Source organism: Scomber japonicus, chromosome 12, assembly GCF_027409825.1.
Source record: "Scomber japonicus isolate fScoJap1 chromosome 12, fScoJap1.pri, whole genome shotgun sequence".
NCBI classification, from domain to species: Eukaryota; Metazoa; Chordata; class Actinopteri; order Scombriformes; family Scombridae; genus Scomber; species Scomber japonicus.
In genome coordinates this window covers 33,269,679-33,280,099 of record NC_070589.1, presented here as the reverse complement: position 1 = coordinate 33,280,099, position 10,421 = coordinate 33,269,679, and the positions used below count along the sequence as shown (strand labels likewise).

At 44.2% G+C, this 10,421-nt stretch overlaps 1 long non-coding RNA gene across 1 annotated transcript; it reads left to right on the top strand.

Annotated features, from left to right (window-relative positions):
* Positions 1-494: 494 nt before the first annotated feature.
* LOC128368705 (uncharacterized) lies at positions 495-1,402 on the top strand. Its single transcript, XR_008321981.1, has 3 exons — positions 495-528; positions 661-789; positions 962-1,402. It is a non-coding gene; the product is annotated as an uncharacterized LOC128368705 (long non-coding RNA).
* The last annotated feature ends 9,019 nt before the right edge of the window (positions 1,403-10,421 follow it).

Below are 10,421 nucleotides of genomic sequence, written 5' to 3'. Positions count from 1 at the left end.
ATTCACACAGTGATCAACACATTCATGCAATGTTCACATAGACATTACTTTTAGGAGTAATTTACTGCTTTTATTCCAGCCATACAGACCAGACTGACAGACAGTGAATGCAAGAATGCAGGTAGATATTTATATTTCATTGAATAATATGTACTTAATTTATGTTTGTGATTTTATTTTCTGTTAAACTCAAGAAATAAATATAACCATTCCTTTAAGATGTTTACTGAGATTAATATGTAAGATTCAAAATAAAGCTTTTAGTCATGAGCTTTAAATGTGTCGACAGAGTTGGAGTCCAAAATCAACGCCAGTGAAAATGTGGTTAAGGAGCTCCAGAGAGAGATCACAGGTAAACTACAACAATCAATTAAATGTAAAAACTTATATTTTTTACTGTATTCTAGCAATGATGCTGACCATGAACATACTTCACTATAATATTAATTTTAAATGTGTTGACAGTGTTGGAGGCCAGAATGACCACCATTGAAAACGAGGTGGAGGAGCTCAAGATACAGAATGCAGGTAAACTGCTTATAGTAACATCAGTTTCTATGAATACTATTCACCAAAAGAGACACAATACAATTTGTTCATCAACTGTTTATAAGTGGAGCTATTTTTTTCCTCTATGTGAATCTTCTCACATCCACACAGACCAACCAAAGGTGGCGTTCTCACTTGGTCTCACTGACGGCGGACTAATTGGACCCTTCAATACTGACATCACACTTAAGTTCAGTAAAGTCATCACCAACTTTGGTCAGGTCTACAGTCCAACTACAGGTACTAATGTGATGTTAACAAAGTAAGAGTACTGAACAACTATTCCTTCAGATTAGACAAACCCACTTATGGCAGCCTGACCAAAGTATTGAGAAGCAACAGCGTACTGAGCTCAGAGAAGAGGTAGTTCAACAGCAGGAAAAAGCTTCACTCATTTTCTCCTCTGTTGCAGGTCTCTTCACAGCCCCAGTCAGAGGAGCCTACTACTTCTCATTCACTCTACTGGATAGCCGGAGTAACGTAGACAGGCGTGTTTATCTCTATCACAATGACAAGAGAGTGTTGTGGAGTCATAATTACAGTGCAAATATCTACGAAAGTGTTTCTAATTCACTGGTTCTTCAGCTGGAAAAGGGGGATGTGTTCTACCTGGTTTTACCTGCTGGTTATAGTGTATACGATGATACTTATGATCGTACTTCCTTTAATGGATTTCTGCTTTTTCCACTGTGAGACTCAAACATGAGAATTGATTTACCCCCAAATGTTTGGCATAGTGTATAAACAAGTCCTACAGTATTCATGTGTATATGAAAGGATGCACATTGTTGCTGTGTTGACTTTGCTCTGCAACAAACTACATATGAAATAAAAGAATGAATATGAGGTTAAAGTGCTTGTCTCTGACTTTAATTTGGGGATATTTAAACCTGAGTCTGGGAAAACCAACACATACACACAAAAAGATCAGACAATGAAATCCCATTTATCAACTCATTAGTTCAAATGATGATCTGATGATGATTCAACATTAAAGGATACGTTCATTTTTCATGTCTGTTTTAAAACAGCAGTCAGGTGCTTATATGAAGACTGAAAGAGTTTGTCCTCACTGAAATCATTCCTCCAGTTCATGCTGGCTGATAAAATATCTTCTTCAAATGTGCTTTCGATGAAAGTGATGAGGGACCAACATCCACAGTGTACATTTACACGTTGGTGTGTATTTTATATGAGTCTTCAGCAGTCTGAGTTAGCCATATAAAGTGGATATCTGCCACTTTTACAGGGTTGATTTGAATAATTTAGACAGCTGAAGCTTTATATTAGCTTCAGATAAACATTTAAATACATTTTTGCACATGAGGACGACTGTGGATATTAGCCACACTCACTTGCAATGTAAGTGCATTATGAAGGAATCTTCTAATGGTCAGTATGAACAGAATAGAATAGATCTTTATTGTCATTGTCACCAGGTACAACGAAATTAAAAGTGCTTTCCAGTCAGTGCATCATATATAAAATAAAATAACTAAAAAATAATAAATAAAATGAAATAAAAATAAATAAAATAAAATAAAAATAAATATATACCCCAATTCCAATGAAGTTGGGACGTTGTGTAAAACATAAATAACAACAGAATACAATGATTTGCAAATCCTTTTCAACCTATATTCAGTTGAATACACTACGAAGACAAGATATTTAATGTTCGAACTGATAAACTGTGTTGTTTCTTTTCAAATATTCACTCATTTTGAATTTGATGCCTGCAACATGTTCCAAAAAAGCTGGGACAGGGGCAACAAAAGACTGGGAAAGTTGAGGAATGCTCAAAAACACCTGTTTGGAACATCCACAGCTGAACAGGTTAATTGGAAACAGGTGAGTGTCATGATTGGGTATAAAAGAAGCATCCCCGAAAGACTCAGTCATTCACCAGCAAGGATGGGGCGAGGTTCACCACTTTGTGAACAACTGTGTGAGCAAATAGCCCAACAGTTCAAGAACAACGTTTCTCAACGTGCAATTGCAAGGAATTTAGGGATTTCATGATCTACGGTCCATAATATTATCAAAAGATTCAGAAAATCTGGAGAAATCTCTGCATGTAAGCGGCAAGGCCGAAAACCAACACTAAATGCCTGTGACCTTCGATCCCTCAGGCGGCACTGCATTAAAAACCGACATCAATGTGTAAAGGATATTACCACATGAGCTCAGGAACACTTCAGAAAACCATTGTCAGTTAACACAGTTCGTCGCTACATCTACAAGTGCAAGTTAAAACTCTACCATGCAAAGTGAAAGCCATATATCAACAACACCCAGAAATGCCGCCGGCTTCTCTGGGCCCCAGCTCATCTGAGATGGACTGATGCAAAGTGGAAAAGTGTGCTGTGGTCTGACGAGTCCACATTTCAAATTGTTTTTGGAAATTATGGACGTCGTGTCCTCCGGGCCAAAGAGGAAAAGGACCATCCGGATTGTTATCAGCGCAAAGTTTCAAAAGCCAGCATCTGTGATGGTATGGGGGTGTGTTAGTGCCAATGGCATGGGTAACTTGCACATCTGTGAAGGCACCATTAATGCTGAACGGTACATACAGGTTTTGGAGCAACATATGCTGCCATCCAAGCAACGTCTTTTTCAGGGATGTCCCTGCTTATTTCAGCAAGACAATGCCAAGCCACATTCTGCACGTGTTACAACAGCGTGGCTTCGTAGTAAAAGAGTGCGGGTACTAGACTGGCCTGCCTGCAGTCCAGGCCTGTCTCCCATTGAAAATGTGTGGCGTATTATGAAGCGCAAAATAAGACAACGGAGACCCCGAACTGTTGAGCAACTGAAGTTGTACATCAAGCAAGAATGGGAAAGAATTCCTCCTACAAAGCTTCAACAATTAGTGTCCTCAGTTCCCAAACGCTTATTGAGTGTTGTTAAAAGGAAAGGTGATGTAACACAGTGGTAAACATGCCCCTGTCCCAGCTTTTTTGGAACGTGTTGCAGGCATCAAATTCAAAGTGAGTGAATATTTGCAAAAAAACAATAAAGTTTATCAGTTTGAACATAATAAATAACATAACATAACACTACAAATATCTTGTCTTTGTAGTGTATTCAACTGAATATAGGTTGAAAAGGATTTGAAAATCATTGTATTCTGTTTTTATTTATGTTTTACACAACGTCTCAACTTCATTGGAATTGGGGTTGTAGACACATTCACCCCTCCACACATACATCAACACACGGACATTACAAGAACATTCATCAACATACAATCATGTTTGTTATTGCACACTAGCTCCTGTTTTTGTTGAGAATGGTTATTGCTGTTGGGTAAAAGCTGTGTTGGAGTCTGTTTGTCCTTGTGTTCATGAGTCTGTATCGTTTCCCAGATGGCAGCAGTTCAAACAGTGAGTGTCCGGGGTGTGAAGTGTCTTTTATAATATTTTGAACAGGAGGAATTAACTAATTTTGGCAGCTGTTGTTTTATAAGTGACTTGAAAGATTGTGAACCTGTCCTTTGATGCTGTTATTCGAAGAAAGAACATCATTCTAACTTGTTGTTTGCTTTCAGTTTAGTGTTCAAGGATCGTTGGTGTTATTTTTGCATTCCTTATCAAAGACAGCTGTTTAATTCTCATACAGCAGTTCAGTGACCTGTTCTACATGTAAATAAAGACGGGAACTGAACGAGTGGTGTCAGACTGCATCTTGCTGTCTAAAGAGGTGATATTTCACACAGACGGAGATTCAGTCTGAGATCTTGGGTGTCATAGCAACCAGTGATCAGACCAACATCAGCTCTAAACAGTCTGACGTCACATCCAAAATATAAGATTAAAGTCTCAGATTTTTATTGTAGCTCTATTTAAAACAACAGAGAGATCAAAGTTAATTAATCACACTGAAACTGTGAAGATGTTCAGAGGAAAAGACGATGATTTAAGTTATACTGTTGGTTGTTTAATCTAACTGACATTCAAACAAGCAATATTATTATTTTTATGATAATTTACCTACAAAGAAAACTCAACTTCTACCTTTGGTAATGAAATCAGACATAAAATATACAAATGATTACATTAAACCCAGCAGCAGACTCTGTGTTTAGTGTAATTAATGCTTAAATAACGGTGAATACGGTTTGTCGTCCCCTCCCTGAGCTACTACCTTACCGTGGTGGAGGGGTTTGCGTGTCCCAATGACCCCAGGAGCTCAGTTGTCGGGGGCTTTATGCCCCTGGTAGGGTCTCCCATGGCAAACAGGTCCGGGGGGAGGGGCCAGACAAAAAGTAGCTCAGAAAAACCCCGATGATGAAGAAGATATTTGGTTTTTCGTGTCCCCTGCCCGGACGTGGGCCACTGGGGCCCCCCCCTGGAGCCAGGCCTGGGGGTGGGGCTCGGAGGCGAGCGCTTGGTGGCCGGGCCTTCGCCCATGGGGCCCGGCCGGGCACAGTCCGAAAAAGGGACATGGGACCCCGCTCCCACAGACCCACCACCAGTGATAGGGGCCAAAGGGGTCGGGTGCAGTGTGAGCTGGGCAGCAGCCGAAGGCGGGGACCTTGGCGGTCCGATCCTCGGCTGCAGAAGCTAGCTCTAGGGACGTGGAACGTCTCCTCTCTGGTGGGGAAGGAGCCTGAGCTGGTGCGTGAGGTTGAGAAGTTCCGGCTAGATATAGTCGGCCTCATCTCGACGCACAGCAAGGAACCAGTCTGGAACCAGTCTCCTCGAGAGGGGTTGGACTCTCGTCCACTCTGGAGTTGCCACTGGTGAGAGGCGCCAGGCAGGGGTGGCAATACTTATTACCCCCCGGCTTGGTGCCTGTATGTTGGAGTTTACCCCGGTAGACGAGAGGGTGGCCTCCCTCCGCCTTCGGGTGGGGGGACGGATCCTGACTGTTGTTTGTGCCTATGGTCCAAACAGCAGTTCAGAGTATCCAGCCTTTTTGGACTCCTTGGAGGGGGTGCTGGAAAACACTCCCCCTGGGGATTCCCTCGGTCTGCTGGGGGACTTCAACGCCCATGTTGGTAGCGACAGTGAGACCTGGAAGGGTGTGATTGGGAGGAACGGCCCCCCCAATGTGAACCCGAGCGGTGTTCTGTTATTGGACTTCTGTGCTCGTCACGGATTGTCCATAACGAACACCATGTTCAAGCATAAGGGGGTCCATATGTGCACTTGGCACCAGGACATCCTAGGCCGCAGTTCGATGATTGACTTTGTAGTCGTGTCGTCGGACTTGCGGCCGCATGTCTTGGACACTCGGGTGGAGAGAGGGGTGAAGCTGTCAACTGATCACCACCTGGTGGTGAGTTGGCTCCGATGGTGGGGGAGGATGCCTGTCAGACCTGGCAGGCCCAAACGCATTGTGAGGGTCTGCTGGGAACGTCTGGCAGAGTCTCCTGTCAGAGAGAGTTTCAACTCACACCTCCGGGAGAGCTTCGACCATGTACCGGGGGAGGCGGGGGACATTGAGTCCGAGTGGGCCATGTTCCGTGCCTCCATTGTTAAGGCGGCTGACCAGAGCTGTGGCCGCAAGGTGGTCGGTGCCTGTCGGGGCGGCAACCCCCGAACCCGCTGGTGGACAACGGCGGTGAGGGATGCCGTCAAGCTGAAGAAGGAGTCCTATAGGTCCTTTTTGGCCTGTAGGACTCTGGAGGCAGCAGACAGGTACCGGCAGACCAAGCCGGGCACAGCTAGGGCGGTCGCTGAGGCAAAAACCCGGACATGGGAGGAGTTCGGTGAGGCCATGGAAAAAGACTTCCGGACGGCTTTGAAGAGATTCTGGACCACCATCCGGCATCTCAGGAGGGGGAAGCAGTGCGCCGTAAACACTGTGTACGGTGGGGACGGTGCGCTGCTGACCTCGACTCGAGACGTTGTGGATCGGTGGAAGGAATACTTCGAAGACCTCCTCAATCCCACCGACACGCCTTCCGGTGAGGAAGCAGGGCCGGGGGACTCGGATGTGGGCTCTCCTATCTCTGGGACGGAGGTCACCGAGGTGGTTAAAAAGCTCCTCAGTGGCAGGGCCCCGGGGGTGGATGAGATCCGCCCCGAGTTCCTCAAGGCCCTGGCTGTCATGGTTGACACGACTCTGCAGCATCGCGTGGACATCGGGGGCAGTGCCTCTGGATTGGCAGACTGGGGTGGTGGTTCCTTCTTTTTAAGATGGGGGACCGGAGGGTGTGTTCCAATTACAGGGGAATCACACTCCTCAGCCTCCCTGGTAAGGTCTATTCGGGGATGCTGGAGAGAAGGGTCTGTCGGATAGTCGAACCTCGGATTCAGGAGGAGCAGTGTGGTTTTCGTCCAGGCCGTGGAACAGTGGACCAGCTCTACACCCTCTGCAGGATCCTTGAGGGTGCATGGGAGTTTGCCCAACCAGTCCACGTGTGTTTTGTGGACTTGGAGAAGGCATTCGACCGTGTCCCTTGGGGAATGGTAAATGGACTGTACTTATATAGCGCCTTTCTAGTCTGTGCGACCACTCAAAGCGCTTTACATGACAAGTCATTCACCCTTTCACACACATTCATACACTGATGGCAGTTGGCTACCACGCAGGGTGCCAACCTGCTCATCAGAGGGATGTAACCATTCATACACACTCATACACCGTTGGCACAGCAACGGGAGCAATTAGGGGTTAAGTGTCTTGCCCAAGGACACATCGGCATGTGGACTGGAGGAGCCGGGAATCGAACCACCAATCTTCCAATTGAAGGACGACCGCCCTACCTCCTGAGCCACAGCCGCCCCTTGGGGAACCCCGGGAATACGGGGTATCGGACCCCCTGATAAGGGCCGTCCGTTCCCTGTATGACCGGTGTCAGAGCTTGGTCCGCATTTCCGGCAATAAGTCGGACTTGTTTCCAGTGAGGGTTGGACTCCGTCAGGGCTGCCCTTTGTCACCGATCCTGTTCATAATTTTTATGGACAAGATTTCTAGGCGCAGCCAGGGTGTGGAGGGGGTCCGGTTTGGTGACCTCAGGATTGGGTCACTGCTTTTTGCAGATGATGTGGTCCTGTTGGCTTCATCAGACCGTGACCTCCAACTCTCACTGGATCGGTTCGCAGCCGAGTGTGAAGCGGCCGGGATGAGAATCAGCACCTCCAAATCCGAGGCCATGGTCCTCAACCGGAAAAGGGTGGAGTGCACTCTTCGGGTCGGGGATGGCAGGGAGGTTGCTATGGTTACGAGGGCTGGATCTCGAGGACATTGGTCAATCAACCTGTCAATCAGGACGTAGCCACCCCCTAATGCATACCCTGCTTTATCGTCTAATATAAAATCAGGGAGGCCAAAATGTCCCAAATGAACATCATACTGCATTGAAGAAGGCTTTAAACTAGCGATTGAGACCATAAATACATTTTGAAAACGTTTACTGAGGTTAGAAATCAAGTGAGAAGTTGGTGAATTCTCCATTGACTTGTATAGAGACGGTCGCCCCCTGGTGGCCTTTTGATAGAATTCAGTTCTAAGTTACTTCCTGGTTGGCCTCATTTCAGAGGACCAGAGTTCCCCACCTGGTTATGACCTGAATGTTGTATGTCACCATAGTCCCTAAATGTAATACACCTATGCTGTCCTCACTAAAAGTGGTTGTAGGCAACGTGGTCTTTAGCTATACGGTTAGCTTAACACAAATATTTCTCTCAATTTTGACCCTCCAAGGAACAGGCAGGTTGTTGTGTTTGACAGGATTTACTAGAAGAAATATCTTTACTTTTTTTAAACTGTGAAAAAACACAAATACAAAACAATGAGCCCTTATAAGTAAATGTGAAACATTAGTGAAATAAGGATAATAGAAAAACAATGTAAACAATTGCTTAAAAGTACAACCTCTGACAGAGTCTCCAATACACTACTTATCCAAAAATATACAATTGTTAAAGTCTGTGTAAAGTAAGAATAAATATGTGTTCTGAGTTTGACATACCACAGAAAAGTGTGTTGTCAACCACTTTGGGCGTGGCCGCCGAATCCGCTGAAGGCCCGCCCCCTATCAAGTGTCACCTGTCAATCAAAGTCACCACCTCTACCAGAAACATGGACGCTATGTATGAGAGCTTTCTGCTGCTAACTCAGCTGCTAGATCGGCGGCTAAATCGGCTGTTAGCTCGGCGGCTAATTCGGCTGCTAGCTCGGCGGCTAACTCAGCTGTTAGCTCGGCGGCTAACTCGGCTACTAGCTCGCGGCTAGCTCGGCGGCTAACACAGCTAACTGCAGACTGTAGACTGTAGTAGTAGTAGTGTGTGCTGAATGTATTTCTACCTCTACAGCAGCAGGGGCGGGTTTATGCTAATTACTAAATCCTGAACACAGAAATGTTGAAACACAGTTTGTGAAGCCTCGCTCCACAATTCAAATCTAAATGGTTGAAATGCTTTTACACCTTTTTTAGAAATACATTTATGACCTATTTAATGTGTTTAGAAGAAAATGTCTTAATTCACTTTTACACTGCCTTTAATATAACTGTAAAGAGAACATACCTTACAGATGAAGCTGTTTTGTAGACTTTAAAACTCAGGATTAAACAGACAGCTGCACTCTGCTGCTCACTTCCTGTTACCCCAATGTTTACTGTGAGGTCACTTCCTCCTGAATCCTGCTATTCACAGCCACCACCAGATGGAGCCAAACAGGACACAAAACACATTACAATGATTTCAATACAACACCCTTTGCTTATTTAACCTGTGTATTACATGTCTGAGTTTACTTATGAGTAGGAAGTCAACAGCGCGTACTTTACAAAACTATTGTTTATAAGGTCACAAAGTAGGTTGGACACTTTTTTAAGGCAGGTAAGCCACCAACTCCAAACTCAGTTCAGCTGCTTTTCCTGACTAGATTCAATATGAGATAAGCTTATAAAATATGGCATCCATAATATCTACACAGTGAAAAACAACCTTAGTTTGATCGGGTAACACTGCATTTTGATAATATCTGAAGAGTTTTACGTAATTGTCTGTTGACATTTAATCCTTCAACTGTTCTTAAAGCTGAGACAGATGATTTTTTTATCCAACAGAGTGGAAAATCTCAAATCATACAACTTATATTGACTTTTATTTCATTACTTCTAATTTTGTGTATTGACTAGAAGCCATTCTGCATATGGAGTACTTCTGACTTGAATACTTGAGCAAGTTTTTACTTTCATTCAAGTATTTAACTGTACCGCACTTCCCAGAAATCAAATGAATGTAACAAATCATGTTTGTGCAGTCAGGTTTCCTGTTTCATATGATGGAGTTTGAATTTGAATTTGAGTTTGAACAAATCGGCTGAGCTGACGTATTGGCCAATATTAGCTCCTTGTAGCCTTGGCATGAATTGAAGTATATATACATGCTAAGGATATTAAGGTTTTATAGTTTATGACTACAGTTTTTTGTTGTGTTGGATTTGCAATAAATGCTTTAAAACACATAAAAATACACATCAGATTGACCATGACCCAGACTCTTTACAACCTGAGTCTGGGAAACAAACACATACATACTTGTGAAAAATAAAAGACTGACTTTGCTCTTATCATCTCTTTACACGACAAACATTCACTGCCAATGGTTTTGAAAGAACATCATTCTAACTTGTTGTTTGCTTTAAGTTTAGTGTTCCAGGATTGTTGGTGCTATTTTTGCATTCCTTATCAAAGACAGCTGTTTAATTCTCATACAGCAGTTCAGTGACCTGTTCTGCGTGGATATAAAGACGGGAACTGAACGAGCGGTGTCAGACTGCATGTTGCTGTCTAAAGAGGTGATATTTCACAATGAGGCGTGCTGCATCTTTTCTGGCGTTGCTGCTCTGTCTGTACTGGACCAGGGCTCAGGGTGAGAGTGGAGGGCTGACTGGGAATGACATCACTCAGA